The sequence below is a fragment of the Puma concolor genome, chromosome B2, assembly GCF_028749965.1.
Source record: "Puma concolor isolate L17-30 chromosome B2, mPumCon1.1.hap2, whole genome shotgun sequence".
NCBI classification, from domain to species: Eukaryota; Metazoa; Chordata; class Mammalia; order Carnivora; family Felidae; genus Puma; species Puma concolor.
In genome coordinates, this window is record NC_141671.1 from 55,645,516 (window position 1) to 55,663,501 (window position 17,986).

General features: G+C 39.7%; 1 protein-coding gene and 1 pseudogene across 1 annotated transcript in view; both read left to right on the plus strand.

The window, feature by feature from the left end:
• Positions 1 to 17,986, plus strand: part of PRIM2 (DNA primase subunit 2) — a 342,261-nt gene that overhangs the window by 38,018 nt on the left and 286,257 nt on the right. The gene's annotated exons all lie outside the window — the stretch shown is intronic.
• LOC112862183 (eukaryotic translation initiation factor 4B pseudogene) lies at positions 569 to 5,686 on the plus strand (annotated as a pseudogene).

Below are 17,986 nucleotides of genomic sequence, written 5' to 3' on the forward strand. Positions count from 1 at the left end.
AAGTAACCAATTAATAAAAGAAAACATTTGTATGTATTAAGGAGATGTGCAGGAAAACATTAAATGTTCTTCTTTCTATAAATGTCTGGCTATTCTTATGTTGCATTAGTTTGAAGTGAAGTAGGGTTCTGTAAGGTTTATTACTATACTTCTTTTATCTTTTAGACATTGTCACCCAAACCAAAAAAAGCAAGAAAGGAGATTGCATTCTTTATTGAAAGATATTTTTGCTGGATGTAGAATTTTAGGTTGGCAGGTACTTTTTTTTTAAGATTTTATTTTTAAATAATCTCTACACCCAATATGGGGCTCAAACTTAAAACTCCAAAATCAAGAGTCTAATGCTCTACTAACAGCCAGCCAGGCCTCCCCTACGTTTTTTTATTTATTTTATTTATTTTATTTATTTTTAAAGAGATTTTTAGACAGGTACTTTCTTTTAACACATTTAAGATACATAATTCTCCTGTGTTTTGGCTCCCATTTTTGCTATTGAGAAGTCAACTGATAGTCTAACTGTAGCTCCTTTGAGGGTAAGATAGCCACTGTGCTATTGTGATGGCCCCCATGTCAGGATATAGATCGATATGGGGGTCAGGATTGCTATGAGGACTGAAGCAGTAGAGACTATGATAACAGGATAGGCAGTAGTAGGAGAGCATTTGGTAGTGGGTACTGTAGGGATGATGACTATAGAGGAGGCTGGGACTGCTATGAAGACAGGTATGACACATGAGATGATGGGTCATGGAGCTCCAGAGATGTTTACTCTTGGGATAATCATAAGCATGATGGTAGAGTTTCCCTACCCCACCCCCAAGACCCAAAGTGAATCTAAATCCTCGAAGTACTCCTAACGAAGAAGATTCCTCTGCTAGCAGAGGTTCTGGTTCATTTAGCAGCCTCTGTCTTTGGAGGGTCAAAGCTTGTTAACACAGCGGCTAGAGACCAAGAAGTAGAATAGCAGCTACGGAAGGAATGGGAGAAACTGCGACACCAGCTGCATGAGCCAAAACTAGAACAACAGCCTCAGGAGAGAGACGCAAGCTGGCGAAGCGAAGAAACTCACGAACAGAACAGTCCAGGACAGGAATTGAGTCATCACAGACTGGGACCTCAGCCCCGTCTGGCAGAAATGCACGAAGGAGAGTGAAAGTTTCTAGAAAGTGAAACACTCAATAAAGAGGAAGACTGTCACTCTCCAACTTCTAAGCCTCCCAAACCTGAACAGCCTTTAAAAGTAATGCCAGCCCCTCCACCAAAGGAGAATGCTCAAATGAAGCCAAGTTCTAACCCTCCTGCTCCATCTTAGATCTCAGATACAGAGCAGCAATCCCCTACCAGTGGGGGGAAAATAGTTCAGGCTTAACCATCTGGGGAAAGACCAGCAAGGAAAGATGAAAATAAAGTAAATGAGGTGAGTGTCCCAAAGGGCCAAAGTGGGAACTCCAGCCGTGGTCCGGAAGATGGCGGGAACAAAGACCACCTAAAGGAGACCTAGGAAAGATGGCAAAAAGGATCAAGACTCCCAATCTGCACCTGAGTCAAAGAAACCTAAAGAAAATCCAACTTCCAAGTTGGGTTCGGCAAGCAAGTATTCTGCTTGCTCTGTTGGTGAAGATGGGAATGAGGGAGAAGATTATACTGAATGGACCTCTGCATCTTGTGCTTTCTTCTAGTCTCACTAGGAACATTCGAGAGCAAATCAAACCTCTATCCAGACAGGACTGTAAAACCCACCATCTCCTGGAGACCTTTCTTTAAAAACAAATAAAAAATTCTTTTGCATGCTGCTGCAGCCTTTACAGTATTGAATTAACTGGAGAATCACCAGTGTAGTCCGAGAAAGAGACGTACAACTTTGAAGGGAAAAGTTGTACAGTTTTATGACATATGCAGTTGGCCCGTGTGATTAGTGCCTGGGGGTCTCCACTTAGCAAAATGGCAAGTGATAGTGATGCTGTGTTTGGATCTGGTTGGGCAGTTGGGCAGGTATAAGGAAGAGTGTGGGATTTCTACCTTTTCATTCTTATACTATTGTGGCATGTATGAATTCTCAAACATTATCTGAATAAATTTTCTGTCCTTGGAAAAGTAGGTTTAGTCTCTGAAGTTGTTTTAGTCTCTAGGAGGCTGCTAGCCCCTCCTCTTATTTAATTCTGAGTTACTGGGGCCAGCCTAAGGGGAATTTCTTCATTTTTATACCTCTTCACCTCCAGGGGAATAGTTAAGGAGTGAATCTATTGGCCACTAAAGAATAAGAATAGGATTGCCTGGTGACCAAAATAAGTGAGAAAATTGTGGTTTGAAAGGAAGCTGTGGTGAGGCAACGAATTATTTTGCACCATTAATGGGGGGAAATGGTATGACCTCCAGTAAACACTGGAGCAGGAAGCACTTAGAGGTTGTGGGAATTCCCAACTCTTTTATATATCCTGCTTTTGCCTTTTCTTAAACAGTGAGTGTCCTTTCTGAAAGTTCTGAAACCCTGAACTGTTGAAATCTTGAAGCTTTAAAAATTTAGGCTATTGTCCTGGTCTTAGTTCCTCATGCTACTTTTTTTTTTCATTCATCTAAATTTTATTTTTTATTTTATTTTTAACGAAATTTATTGTCAAATTGGTTTCCATATAACACCCAGTGCTCATCCCAACAGGTGTCCTCCTTAGTGCCCATCACCCACTATCCCCTCCCCTCACCCCCCCATCAACCCTCAGTTTGTTCTCCGTATTTAAGAGTCTCTTATGGTTTGCCTCCTTCCCTGTCTGTAACATTTTTCCCCCAATTCCCCTCCCTGCCCCGGTCTTCTGTTGAATTTCTCAGGATCCACATATGAGTGAAAACATACGGTGTCTGTCTGTCTCTACCCGACTTATTTCACTTAGCATAACACTCTCCACTTCCATCCATGTTGCTACAAATGGCCAGATTTCATTCTTAACCATTGCCAAGTAGTATTCCATTGTTATAAACCACATCTTCTTTACCTGTTTGTCAGTTGATGGACATTTAGCCTCTTTCCATAATTTGGCTGTGTTGAAAGTGCTGCTATAAACCTTGGGGTACAAGTGCCCCTATGCATCAGCACTCCTGTATCCCTTGAGGAAATTCCTAGCAGTGCTATTTTGCTGGGTCATAGGGTAGATCTATTTTTAGTTTTTTGAGGAACTTCCACACTGTTTTCCAGAGTGGCTGTACCAGTTTGCATTCCCATCAACAGCGCAAGAGGGTTCCTGTTTCTCCATATCCTCGCCAGCATCTATAGTCTCCTCATTTGTTCATTTTAGCCACTCTGACTGCCATGAGGTGGTATCTTGGTGTGGTTTTGATTTGTATTTCCCCGATGAGGAGTGACGTTAAGCATCTTTTCATGTGCCTGTTGGCCATGTGGATGTCTTCTTTAGAAAAGTGTCTATTCATGTCTTCTGCCCATTTTGTCACTGGATTATTTGTTTTTCGGGTGTGGAGTTTGGTGAGTTCTTTATGGATTTTGGATACTAGCCCTTATCTGATAGGTCATTTGCAAATATCTTTTCCCATTCGTTTGGTTGCCGTTTAGTTTTGTTGATTGTTTCCTTTTTTATCTCTGAGGTCAGAGAGGTTTTTTCCTATTTTCTCCTCTAGAGTTTGATGGTTTCCTGTCTCACATTCAGGTCCTTCATCCATTTTGAGTTTATTTTTGTGAATGATGTAAGAAAGTGGTCTAGTTTCGTTCTTCTGCGTGTTGCTGTCCAGTTCTCCCAGCACCATTTGTTAAAGAGACTGTCTTTTTTTAATTGGATATTCTTTCCTGCTTTGTCAAAGATTAGTTGGCCATACTTTTGTGGGTCCAATTCTGGAGTCTCTATTCCATTGGTCTATGTGCCTGTTTTTGTGCCAATACCATGCTGTCTTGATGATTACAGTTCTGTTGTAGAGGCTAAAGTCTGAGATTGTGATTCCTCCTGCTTCGGTTTTCTTCTTCACTATTACTTTGGCTATTCGTGGTCTTTTGTGGGTCCACACATATTTTAGGATTGCTTATTCTAGCTTCGAGAAGAATGCTGGTGCAATTTTGATTGGGATTGCATTGAATGTGTAGATAGCTTTGGGTAGTATTGACATTTTAACAATATTTATTATTCTAATCCATGAGCACGGAATGTTTTTTTCCATTTCTTTGTATCTTCTTCAGTTTCCTTCATAAGCTTTCTGTGATTTTCAGCATATAGATCTTTTACATCTTTGGTTAGGTTTATTCCTAGGTATTTTATGCTTCTTGGTGCAATTGTGAATGGGATCAGTTTCTTTATTTGTCTTTCTGTTGCTTCATTATTAGTGTATAAGAATGCAACTGATTTCTGTACATTGATTTTGTATCCTGCAACTTTGCTGAATTCATGTATCAGTTCTAGCAGACTTTTGGTGGAGTCTGTCAGGTTTTCCATGTATAGTATCATGTCGTCTGCATAAAGTGAAAGCTTGACTTCATCTTTGCCAATTTTGATGCCTTTGATTTCCTTTTGTTGTCTGATTGCTGATGCTAGCACTTCCAACACTATGTTAAACAACAGCGGTGAGAGTGGACATCCCTGTTGTATTTCTGATCTCAGGGGGAAGCTCTCAGTTTTTCCCCATTGAGGATATTAGCTGTGGGCTTTTCATAAATGGCTTTTATGATGTTTAAGTATGTTCCTTCCATCCCGACTTTCTCAAGAGTTTTTATTAAGGATGCTGAATTTTGTCAAATGCTTTTTCTGCATCGACTGACAGGATCATATGGTTCTTATCTTTTCTTTTATTAATGTGATGTATCATGTTGATTGATTTGCGAATATTGAACCAGCCCTGCAGCCCAGGAATGAATCCCACTTGATCGTGCTGTTGATTGATTTGCTAGTTATCTTGTTGAGAATTTTTGCATCCATATTCATCAGGTATCTTGGCCTGTAGTTCTCTTTTTTTTTACTGGGTCTCTGTCTGGTTTGGGAATCAAAGTAATTCTGGCTTCATAGAATGAGTCTGGAAGTTTTCCTTCCCTTTCTATTTTTTAGAACAGCTTGGGAAGGATAGGTATTATCTCTGCTTTAAATGTCTGGTAGAATTCCCCAGGGAAGCCATCTGGTCCTGGACTCTTCTTTGTTGGGAGATTTTTGATAACTGATTCAATTTTTTCACTGGTTATGGGTCGGTTCAAATTTTCTATTTCTTCCTGTTTGAGTTTTGTAAGTGTGTGGGTGCTTAGGAATTTGTCCATTTCTTCCTGGTTGTCCATTTTGTTGGCATATAATTTTTCACAGTATTCCCTGATAATTGCTTGTATCTCTGAGGGATTGGTTGTATTAATTCCATTTTCATTCATGATTTTATTTATTTGGGTCATCTCCCTTTTCTTTTTGAGAAGCCTGGCTAGAGGTTTAGCAATTTTGTTTATTTTTTCAAAAAACCAACTCTTGGTTTCATTGATCTGCTCTACTGTTTGTTTATATTCTATATTGTTTATTTCTGCTCTGATCTTTATTATTTCTTTTCTTCTGCTGGGTTTGGGGTGTCTTTGCTGTTCTGCTTCTATTTCCTTTAGGCGTGCTGTTAGATTTTGTATTTGGGATTTTTCTTGTTTCTTGAGATAGGCCTGGATTGCAATGTATTTTCCTCTCAGGACTGCCTTCACTGCATCCCAAAGCGTTTGGATTGTTGTATTTTCATTTTCGTTTGTTTCCATATATTTTTTAATTTTTTCTCTAATTGCCTGGTTGACCCATTCATTCTTTAGTACGGTGTTCTTTAACCTCCATGCTTTTGGAGCGTTTCCAGACTTTTTCCTGTGGTTGATTTCAAGTTTCGTAGCATTGTGGTCTGAGAGTGTGCATGGTATGATTGCAATTCTTGTATCCTTATGAAGGGCTGTTTTGTGACCCAGTATGTGATCTATCTTGGAGAATGTTCCATGTGCACTCGAGAAGAAAGTATATTCTGTTGCTTTGGGATGCAGTGTTCTAAATATATCTGTCAGGTCCATCTGATCCAATGTATCATTCAGGGCCCTTGTTTCTTTATTGACCATGTGTCTAGATGATCTATCCATTGTTGTGAGTGGGGTGTTAAAGTCCCCTGCAGTTACCACTGCAGTTACCACGTTCTTATCAATAAGGTTGCTTATATTTGTGATTAATTGTTTTATATATTTGGGGGCGTCTGTATTCGGTGCGTAGACATTTGTAATTGTTAGCTCTTCCTGATAGATAGACCCTGTAATCATTATATAACACCCTTCTTCATTTCTTGTTATAGCCTTTAATTTAAAGTCTAGTTTGTCTGATATAAATATCACTACTCCAGCTTTCTTTTGACTTCCAGTAGCATGATAGATAGTTCTCCATCCCCTCACTTTCAATCTGAAGATATCATCAGGTCTAAAATGAGTCTCTTGTAGACAGCAAATAGATGGGTTTTGTTTTTTTTTATCCATTCTGATACCCTATGTCTTTGGGTTGGAGCATTTAGTCCATTTACATTCAGTATTATTATTGAGAGATATGGGTTTAGAGTCATTGTAATGTCTGTTACAGTTTCATGCTTGTAGTGGTGTCTCTGGTACTTTGTGGTCCTTGCAACATTTCACTCACAGAGTCCCCCTTAGGATCTGTTGTAGGGCTGGTTTAGTGGTGATGAATTCCTTCAGTTTTTGTTTGTTTGGGAAAACCTTTATCTCTTCTTCTATTCTGAATGATAGACTTGCTGGGTAAAGGATTCTTGGCTGCATATTTTTTCTGTTCATTACATTGAAGAGAAATGACAGGAGTGGGGTGGGGGGAGAAAAAGTAAGCATTGATTAGGCAGAGAAACTAAAAGGCTTAATCCAGAGAGAGAGAGAGAGAAAGGAAAATAAAGAAGGAGGTGGGGAAAACGAAACGAAGATAATGTTACCCAGACAGAGAAACTATATGGCTTGATTATTCCAGAGAGAGAAAGGAGTGTAAAGACGGAGGTGTAGAACATGTATCAAGAGAATGGATTCAATATGCCTGTTTAGACAGACCAATAACCAGAGTAACCAGCCTAGGGGAGGGAAGAGATAAGAAGGAGAAAAGGGGGGAGGGAGAATATATCTATTTATGCAGAATTGACCTAGAGTTAATCCAGGCAATGCTGCATCGCTTGTCTGCAGGAGCTGTCTGCCGGGTCTGTGCCACTCTGGTGGATATGCAGTTACCCAGTGCAAAAGTGTGTGGTTTGGCATTTTCTGGACCGTCCTCCACTATGGGCCCCGGGAGTGATCCCTGAGGCCCTGCCTTGATGGTTGGGTGGTGGGGGTGCGGTGGGAATGGTGATTTCCCAGTCTCTTCTCCATGGAGCTGGACCCAGTGGACGCAGTTGGAGTCGTCCTCACTGTGCCACGGGTGCAGACAGGGCGGACCCTTCTCTCTCCGCCGATTCCCCTGACCCTGCACTTGGCTGGGATTCAAAGTCCCGCTCCGTGTGCTCTGGCACTGGGGAAGCGCCTCTCCATGCCACGGATATGTGGTCCCGGCTGGCTTTGTGCTGCCGCATTTCAGGGAAGACAGCCTTCTGTGGACTGAGAGCTGCTGCCCTAGCCACCTCGAGCCCCCGGGGTGGCGGATGCAGGCAGGCTTTGTCTTTTCCCACAGTACTTCAGGGAAAGGGCAGGCTTTTCCTCTTGCAGACTGAGCCCTCAGCCCAGCCACTGTCCCCGGTGGCAGATGCAGGCAGGTTCCGTGCTATCACGCAGCCCTCCAGGGAGGGAATCACTTTCTCCAGCGGCGGAATGAGCCCCTGACCTACCCCTGCACCCAAGGCTGGCTCCTCTCCTCCCCAAATGCGCGAATAGGGAGCCGGGTCCAGTCCGAAGAAAGCCCCACAGTTAGAGATCAGATCCCTCTCAGTCTCAGTCTGAGGTCTTTCTCCTGTCCAGCTATGGTCCTGCACTCCCCTAGCCGTTCTGTCTCTGCCCTTTGTCTCTCCGCAGAAGGGGGTTCCTCCCCTCCATGCCCGCGAGGCCTTTTTTTTTTTTTTTTTTTTAAATCTCCCCCAGTTCGCAGTTACCCACTCATCTTTTTTCCAACTTTCCCATTTTCTTCGTAGTAGATTCAGTCTCTTTTCCTCCCAGGCTTTGCTGTTCAAAGTCCTTTGGCTTCTACAGTTAAGTAAGGATTCCCCCTACTTCTCAGCCATGTTGGCTGAAATATCTCCCTCATGCTACTCTTTACTGTTACCTACCACAAAGCAGACTCTGTCTTTCTTTCTTTCTTTCTTTCTTTCTTTCTTTCTTTCTTTCTTTCTTTCTTTCTATCTATTTATCTATCTATCTAGATATGAGAGAGCATGAGAGGGGAAGAGGCTGAGAGAGAGGGAAAGAGAATCCCAAGCAGGCTCCACACTGTCAGCACCGAGCCTGATGGGGGGCTTGATTTCACAAACTGTGAGATAATGACCTGAGCTGAAATGAAGAGTTGGACTCTTAACTGATTGAGCCATCCAGGCACCTTGAGGAGTTTCTATTTAAATCACATAGTTGATCTGGGCATTCTCTATCAGCCCCGGGGAGCAGAAGCAAATGAGGAATCACTGTTTCTCTCAAGCACATCTTGGTGTTTTTCATGTCTTTTGACTCTCATTCCTTCCCTCCGTTTTCGACCCCTTTTATACCTTGAAAACTCTAGAATTAATGGTCTTAGGTGGTGAGTGAGGGTGGATAAAGAGGGACAGTTACAATGCGAGCCATTCTTGGGATGCCTGGGTAGCTGAGTCGGTTGAGCGTCCTATTCCTGATTTCAGCTCAGGTCATGATCCCAAGGTCACGGGATTGGAACTGGCTCTGCACTGAGCATGGGAGCCTGTTTGAAATTCTCTGTCTCCCTCCCTCTGCCCCTCACCCCTGCTTGTTCTCTGTCTCTCTCTCTGTCTCTCTCTCAAAATTAAAAAAAAAAATAAGTAAATAAAAAATTTTGTGAGCCAATTTTACGACCACGATTGGGTCTTTTGTTTATGTTTTTACAAGATTTCTTCTTGCTACTGAAATCCTACACCAATGTTTGGATTTATAATGGGGCCTCAACCAGTGTGTGTGTGTGTGTGTGTGTGTGTGTTTTAGTTTTTTTTTAATTCTTATTTTAAGCTTTTTAAAGCTTTTTTTTTTTAACTTTAGAGAATAAATGATAATGGAGAGAGCAGTTTAACAAGGTGTTGGTTTCTCCTGCAACACAGTAGCTTAGGTTGCCTGCTTTTATGTGCACCTTTGTATTGTCAGCCCAGTAGATGTATCCTTATGGGTGATAGTGGTACCAGCAGAGAAGTGACACCTTGGTCTCCTTATTTGCAAGCCCTTTCATCAGTCCTAGGTTAGACCCTGTGTGGCCATGTAGACATGTTGGTTTATGAATGCTGCGGTGGTGGGAATAATGAATTGTGTACTAGTGAATTACCTTTAAATAATTGGCTTGGATTGGCCAGTAGCCAGGAAGTGAGTTTTAGACAGAGATACCCAAGGCTGAAAGGGATTAAAACAGTTTTTTATTTCTTTATTTTTTAAAGTTAAAAAATGCTTTTTATTTATTTTTGAGAGAGAGAAAGGGACAGAAAGTGGGGAAGGGGCAGAGAGAGAGGGGGACAGAGGATCTGAAGCGGGCTCTGCACTGACAGCAACAATCCCGATTTGGGGCTTGAACTCATGAACCATGAGATCATAACCTAAGCCTAAGTAGACGCTCAACTGACTGAGCCATCCAGGTGCCTCTGAAAGGCTTTTTTTTTTTTTTTTTCCTTAAAAAAACTTTTGCTGTAGATGATAAAAAGGTAGGGCCCTCTTTAGGTCTATTCCTTCCAAATAGTTACATCCAATAAAAGCTGTTTTTTTTTTTCCTACTCACCTCTCCTATTCCCCTGTTAAAACAGAAACAAGGATTATGTCCTTTCTGCTCCTTAATAGTTATAAAATCTATACTAATTATCTTCTATGAAAATGATTTATAATCTGTAGATTTAATACATGTGAGATTGTCTTGAAATGTAAAATCCTATGCTTTGAGTTGTGGGTTTTTTTGGTTTGTTTTCTCCAAATCCAATCTTTGAAGTTAAAAAAAAAAAAAAAAAAGCCATACTGCTAGTTGTCTCCTTTTAAAATACATTGGTTCCCAGGGAGCCTGAGTGGCTCAGTTGGTTAGGTGTCCGATTCTTGGTTTCTGCTCAGGTTATGATTTCACAGTTTCATGAGTTTGAGCCCCTCATTGGGCACTGTGCTGGTAACTCGGAGCCTGCTGTGGATTCTCTTTCCCTGTCTCTCTGCCCCTCCCCATTGACACTGTCTCTGTCTCTCCCAAAAATAAAAAAGATACTTTGGATCACTTCTCTTTTATTTTTAATGTTTATTTTTGAGAGAGAGTAGGGGAGGGGCAGCAAGTAGGGGAGGGGACAGAGGATCTGAAGCGGACTCTGTGCTGAGAGCAGAGACTCGCTAACTGTGAGATCATGACCTGAGCCAAAGTTGGATGCTTAGCCTACTGAGCCACCCAGGAGCCCCAGCTTCTGCTTGATTTAAACATTCTGTTTGTCTCGTAGTGGGATTATTTTAAAAAAAATTTTTTTAAGTTTATTTTGAGAGAGAGAGAAAAAGAGAGAGAGAGAGAGAGATTGAGAGATTGAGAAGACGAAGAAGCCGGGGAGGGGCAGAGAGAAAGAGAGACAGAATCCCAAGCAGGTTCCACACTATCAGCACAGAGCTGGATGCGCACTCACGAACTGTGAGGTGACGACCTGAGCTGAGATCAAGAGTCTGATGCTTAACTGCACCAGTTGGGCACCCCACAGTGGGATTCTTTTTATATGTTGTCTTGAGTTTCATTAGGCTTCTTGAATCTGTACATTGGTTGTCTTGTCCTAATTCTTTCTCCTCTCCTGGAATTCCAAATGTATTTTAGATCTTTTTAGTCCTTCACATCTTATTCTCAAATCTGTGTTTTCCTTTTTTATTCTTTATCTGTTGATTTATGGTTTGTTCCTCTTGAACCATTTCCCAGTTTTTTTTTTCCTGTCTTCTGTTTTGTCAGTTCTGCTACCATTGGGTTTTAAATTTTGTCTACTATAATTTCTAGAAGTTCTGTTTGGTTCTGTTAGAGATCTGCTATGTTATGGATTTTTGTTCTTTGCACTCAATTTATCTACAGTTGTTTGAGCAAACAGTCTTGGAGGTGGGTTCTGAAATTAGGTTCCTGGGATGGATCATGTTGTCGCGTCTTTTCCACTTTAATGAGTGTGCTTGCTTTCACTCTGACCATTTCTAACTCCTGTAGTAAGCAAGGGTAAGTATCAGACCTTGTGGGCATTCAGGCCCTCACAGACCTTTTGCTCTTCTTCTGTTGCATCCTGGAAGCCAGGCTTTTTTCCTCTTGTGAGTGGCTGCTGCTTTCAGATTTAATTGTTAGCAGAGTCAACTTCTTTTATAAGGTCATGCTATGGTTAAATAATACAGTTAATATATAAGGTAGCATCTTTTATTTGTGTTATCTCTTGGCACTGTGCCTGGCTCACAGAAGAGGCTGAAGAAATGTTTGTGGGATAGGATAGAATGTGTATCTGATGCATCCTGGCAGGTTGTAAGGTTCTGGTCCTGTCATGCCCAGCTTAGAAATTACTGCTGTTTTGATTTACTTAGGAGACTTTTAAGAACTCTTGTATAAATTACCCAGTTTTTTTGGAGAAAAAAAAAAAAAAGATTTGTTTTCTTGTAGAAGAGAAGAAATGGGCTTAAGTATAAGTAATTAATCTTTTCTCTATAAATTTTAGTATATTCAAATGTGCCTATGCCATCCAAAAAAAAAAAAAAACAAAACAGTAATAAAGTAACCAGACGATTGATTTTTCCATTGATCAGCTTGGCAGAATTACTGAGACATCAACATACTAATTAGAATCTCAGGATATTAAACTATTGTTTGTTTTCTAACTGAATGTTTTGAATGATTATAAATGGCAAAGAATTTGTAAGTGATATACTATGCTATCAATTTTAGTTAATTAACACAGCAGCACAGTGATAATTATTTCCTTTTTTATTTGCTGTTTTTCCTCTTTCCTAAAAACTTACTAATTATTAGCGATTTATTTTTTATTTTTTCCTATTATATGGCTCTCTTCTGTACATTTAAATGTAGAAAATATATTTTAAGAATTGGATTATAGGGTCTCCTGGCTGGCTCAGTCGGAAGAGTGTGTGACTCTTGATTTTGGGGTCTTGAGTTTGAGCCTCACATTGGCTGTAGAGATTCCTAAAAAATAATGTATTAAAAAAAGAATTGGATTGTAAATAGAAAAAAATGTTTTAAACTATTATTTTAGGTTGAAAATGTTCTGGTTATTTATTACTATGTAACAACTTAAGTCCAAATCTAAGTAACAATTCTAAAATCTGATATCAAAACTGAAAACTAAAACCAAATCTTAAAACTTAAACCATATCTCACAATTCTGATCGTTAGGGATTCATACTGGGCTCTCAGCAGGGTGATTTTCCTGCTCCCCATGGTCTCGTTTGAGGTTACTTGGTTGGCAACTAGTCTGGTGTAGGATGTCCAAGATGGCTTCACTTACATGCCCAGTACTGAGGTGAGAACTGCTAGTATGCTGAACTCTGCTGGGATCCTCTCCATGTGCTCCTGAAATCGAGGCAGTTAGACTGCTTTGGTGACCTAGGGCAGAAGCTGTCAGTATTCTCAAGATCAGGCGTGAGAGACTGGCATCACTTGTGCCGTACTGTGTTGGTCAAAGCAGTCACAGTCCAGTCCAGATTAAAAGGAAGACAAATAGATCTCAGCTCTTAATGGGTGAAGTGTCAAAAAATTTGCAGCCATTAATCCCCACAGTAATATTAATTAATAGGTCACAGTGCATTTGAGAAACAAAGTGCCCTTTATAGATCACAATATTTAGTACCAATATAGAACTGCATTTATTAGAAACAGTGATAGCAGTATTAAAAATCAGGATATTTGCCTTTGGTGTTTGTTTCATCCACAGATTTTTTATTTCCTTGTATAAGAAATGATTTGTAATTGTTTCATTAAGCATTGTATATTTTAAACAGTCTTTTCATTAATAATTGTAGTTTTTAATTTTAGATGTTTTAAAAATTTTTTAATGTTTTCTTTATTTTTGAGAGACAGAGTGCAAGCAAGGGAGGGGCAGAGAGACAGGGAGACACAGAATCTGAAGCAGGCTCCAGGCTCTGAGCTATCAGCATGGAGCCTGATGTGGGGCTGAAGCTCATAAACTGTGAGATCATGACCTGAGCCGAAGTCGGACGCTTAACCAACTGAACCACCGAGGCACCCCTAATTATAGTTTTAATATTGGAATTTTTGACATGGCTTTTTACCTGCTAGTACATGTATGTTTCATTTTAAGAAAAACTAATACTTTAAATCATTTATTTACATTTATTGATGTCCTGCTCCTTTCCACAAAGGATTTGAGGTGACCTGCAACAAGACATATGACACATCTGTATTGGAGTAAAATATAAATAACAGTGGATAATGAGGGTCAAGAAAAACCATCAGTAAATGGCATCACCGTCTGCCCAATGGCTAAAGCTCCAAACCTAGGAGGCTTTTTCTTCATCCCCTTCTCTTACAATCCATCCATCTGTGCTACTCCAAAATATATTCCAAATCTATTTGTTTTTTTCTACCTTTCTTCCAGTTCAGTCCCTCTTACCTTACCTTCTCTTTTCAGCACAGTAATGGCCTTTTCAAAACCACAGTGTAAACAATCAGATCTTAACTTTCCTCTCCCTAAAACCTCAGTTTAATTTACCATTCATAGTATAAAACTCTATCTCAACCAGGTCTGAGGGTTAGCTGTCTGCCTCTCAACACCCCTGCCTGCCACTGCTCTCCATCAGCCTCTTTCTCTTGCTTCAACCTGCTAGCCCTTTCCCCCCCCTGAAAAAAAGGACCTTTTAGGACCTTTGCACCAGCTCTTTTCTTTGGTTGAGATGCTTTTGCCATAGGTTTTGCGTGACTGACTGCTTTACGTTCAGATTTCCCTTTAAATGTCACTTCTTTAGAGAGACCACACAACACAGAGTATAAATCTATTCATAGCACTTTTCTTTTGTTTTATTTTCATCCTAGATTGCTGCCTGATAGTTTGTTTATTGTGTATTGTCTGTCTCATTAAAATATAAGCTTCATGAGTGCAGTTCTCTTTTGTTTTGCTGTTTACAGCTGGATCTCATCTTCTGTAAATAGTGCTTGGTACATAGTAGGTCCTCAATGTTTTTAGAAAGAATTATATGTAAAAAATCAAATTTAGAATTGATGGTGATATTTCCAGAATGTGATAAATTTATTTTAGAAAAGAGGATTCTTGGGGTGCCTGGCTGGCTCAGTCTGTGGAGCATGTAATTCTTGATCTTGGGGTTGAAAATTTGATCCCCACATTGGTTGTAGAGATGACTTAAAAATAAAATCTTAGGGGCATCTGGGTGGCTCAGTCAGTTGAGCATCTGACTTTGGCTGGTGTCATGATCTCATGGCTTGTGAGTTTGAGTCCCGCTTTGGGCTCTGTGCTGACAGCTCAGAGTCTGGAGCCTCCTTTGGATTCTGTGTCTTCCTCTCTCTCTGACCCTTCCCCAGCTCACACTGTGTCTCTCAAAAAAAAAAAAAAAAAAAAAAAAGTAAAGTAAAACCTTAAAAAAGAGAATTCTTTTGCTGGGATTTACTCTTTAGACTGGTGATAGGTATCAAAATCACTAATGGACCTTTAAAAAAATATATACTTCTGTAGGTCTGGGAGCCACCAGGAATCTGTAATTTTGAAAAGCTCCGCTGCAGATCTAATATACAGCCTTATTTAAGGACCAGGGTCTGAGAGAGAGAAAGCTGTGTGGATTCAAGTAGAAGTCTTCTGACCAAAATTATTTATAAACAGAATTGAATATTGTTGATGGGAAGTTTATAGATGAAATCTCTGGGAAGCCTTATTTATATCTTTACTTAAGAGGCCTTTGTAATAGACTAGTGATTCCAAAGTGATGTGCTAAAGTTGATCATTTGGGAGTGTGGGAAGGAAATAAATAATATGCCTTATATAGTTTGAATTTCCCTTTACAGTTTTGAGGGGATGGAGGCATGTTTTAAGTACATAATACATAGTAATACCTGTATGTAATTTGTAAAAATACACGTAGTGGAAGAAAGTGTGTGCTCAAGATATTTTGTTTGTGAAAATGTGGGATCCAAAGAGCATGGAGATCACTCTGCCAGTCTGGATAGGTTATGCAGTATTAACAAATGAGCCCTAAATTTCAGTTGACTATCAAAAAGGTTTGTTTCTCATTCATGTTGTATATATTGTGTGGTCCATCTTTAGCCCTGCTCTGTGTCATATAGATGCTGGCACTCAAACTGGTTGAGCAGGCGTTATCTGAAATTTCACCAGTTGCTGTGGCAGAGGGAGGAGAGAATTGGGTAAACAATGTGCTTATGAAGTTTCTGCTGGAGTGTGACACATGTCACTTAGATTTCACTGGCCAAAGCAAGTCACATGGCATTGTAGGAGTCCAGCAGGTAGGGGACATACAACCCTCTCTTAGTGCGGGACTCTGCACAGGGTGAATAGCAATACAGTCTACACAGATAGCTTCTAACTTGTTACTCTGTGGAACGTTTGCCTCACCAGAGCTCACTTTTAATCTCTTTTTAGGAGAGCTGGCAGAGTGAAGCTGCTCTCCCAGTTCCTGGTTTGATGGAGAACATCAAAAAGAAAAAGAACATAAAGCCCAAGTACTTAATATTGTTAGTAAAGCAGCATGTAAAGCAATGTAATTGTAACAGTTTAATTATAAAATGTAGAAATACAGCTTTATCAAAACTGTTAAAGCCCAGTAATTTCTGTTTGACAAAAAGATTTATACCATTATACCATATGCCATTTGAAACATTGAGGTGCTATCTGGTGGGTGTGTCTGGATAACAGGGATTGAGATGTGGGGAATTGTGAGTCGTGGTGGAAACAAAAGAACTTCAGAGCTCAAATGTTTAGGGTCTTTGCTAATTGAAAATTAATCAGAGTAAAGGTTGAGCATCTGTAGAATAGTAATGTCAGTTACTATGGAAATGTGATTTCATTTAGAGCAATTTGTTTATATACTTCTTTTCAGGAAGATGTTTATTTTGTGAAGTGTGATACACCTTGATTGTAAGATGTTGCAGTGATCTTTATTAGTTATTTTGAGTACCCCCCCAGAGATCAGTCCTATGTTTAATAAAATGACAAGTGTATAGAAACTAGGTTAGTTGCCCCAAACATTTCAATTGATGCCTGGAAAACAGAAGCTAATCAAAATGTAATCTGTAAACATTAGTGATATTAATAATAAATATTTACCATGTATTAAGGTCATGCTATTGGCGATGCCTATTTGAGGCACTTTCCATACTTTATTTTACTTAAAAGCTATGTAAAATACGTAGTACTTTCTTAATTTTACTGATGAAGAAACTGAGGTGCAAAGAGGTTAATTAACTTAAGATGTGAACTCAGGGTTCTGCATTTAAAAACTATATACTTTCCACTCTGTTACTCTGCTTTTATAATTGTTCCACTGTGTCTGTTTTTATTTTGTTACGTGAGATTCTTTGTAGAAGCAGGAAGCCATTTAATCTTGTCTTGATGTTTTAGAGGGTAGTTTCTAGGCATGTAGTAGGTAACTTCATTGAGGGAGTCTGAGAATATGAAATATGCTCATATTTTACCTGTAGTTTTTAGACAGAAAACAGAAGAGAATACTCAAAGTTATATTAGATATTTGAAATAATCAAGTCTGTAGCAGTTTATACTAATTAATAAAGTTTTGTAAAAGCATCCTGTGTTTTCCGATGAGAATTTTCTTACTTTGGCCGTTTATATTTTGGTTATAACTAAATTGATAAATGAAAATATAGAATGTGTGTGACAAATGGATTTAAAAAATGGAACTTTTTAATTCACCAAGGAAAAACAGTATTTACCGAAAGGCTATAACACAAGCAATGACATGAATTTTAGATAGAACATGTGTTATTAAAATGCACCTGGTTTCTTTGGGTGAATGATTTAGAAACATATTGAATTCCTTAGAATTTTTTCATTATTTCTAAATTTTTTTTTTTCAACGTTTATTTATTTTTGGGACAGAGAGAGACAGAGCATGAACGGGGGAGGGGCAGAGAGAGAGGGAGACACAGAATCGGAAACAGGCTCCAGGCTCTGAGCCATCAGCCCAGAGCCTGATGTGGGGCTCAAACTCACGGACTGTGAGATCGTGACCTGGCTGAAGTCGGACACTTAACCGACTGCGCCACCCAGGCGCCCCTCATTATTTCTAATCTAAGCAAGAGTAGGCATTTTTTTCCTTATCTTTTGGGGAAGGGTAACATTTCAATGAAAGAAAATCTTACTACATTCTTTTTTTTTTTTTTTTTGGATAAGCTTCATACCCAGTGTGGGGCTTGAACTCATGACCCCAGGATCAAAAGTAGCATGTTCTACTGACAGCCAGCCAGGAGTCCCTTTAATTACATTCTTTAATACTCTAGTTTTTATTCAGAAATTTTTGAATTAAAAGAATAATTTAGTCTTGACTCTGTTTCTAAGGCAAAAGACTATAGGGGCACCTGGGTGGCTCAGTCAGTTAAGCATCCGACTTTAGCTCAGGTCATGATCTCACAGTCTGTGAGTTCGAGCCCCGCGTCGGGCTCTGTGCTGACAGCTCAGAGCCTGGAGCCTGCTTCAGATTCTGTGTCTCCCTCTCTCTCTGCCCCTCCCCTACTCATGCTCTGTCTCTGTCTCTGTCTCAAAAATAAATAAAAACATTAAAAATAATAATAAAAAAAAGACTATTTGCACAAGTAAAGTCTTGTAACTTATTATGTTGCATAAGTGATGTGTGCTTTCACTGCTTCCCTGATATTTACTAGGTAAGCAATTAATTGCTTACAAACACCTGTGG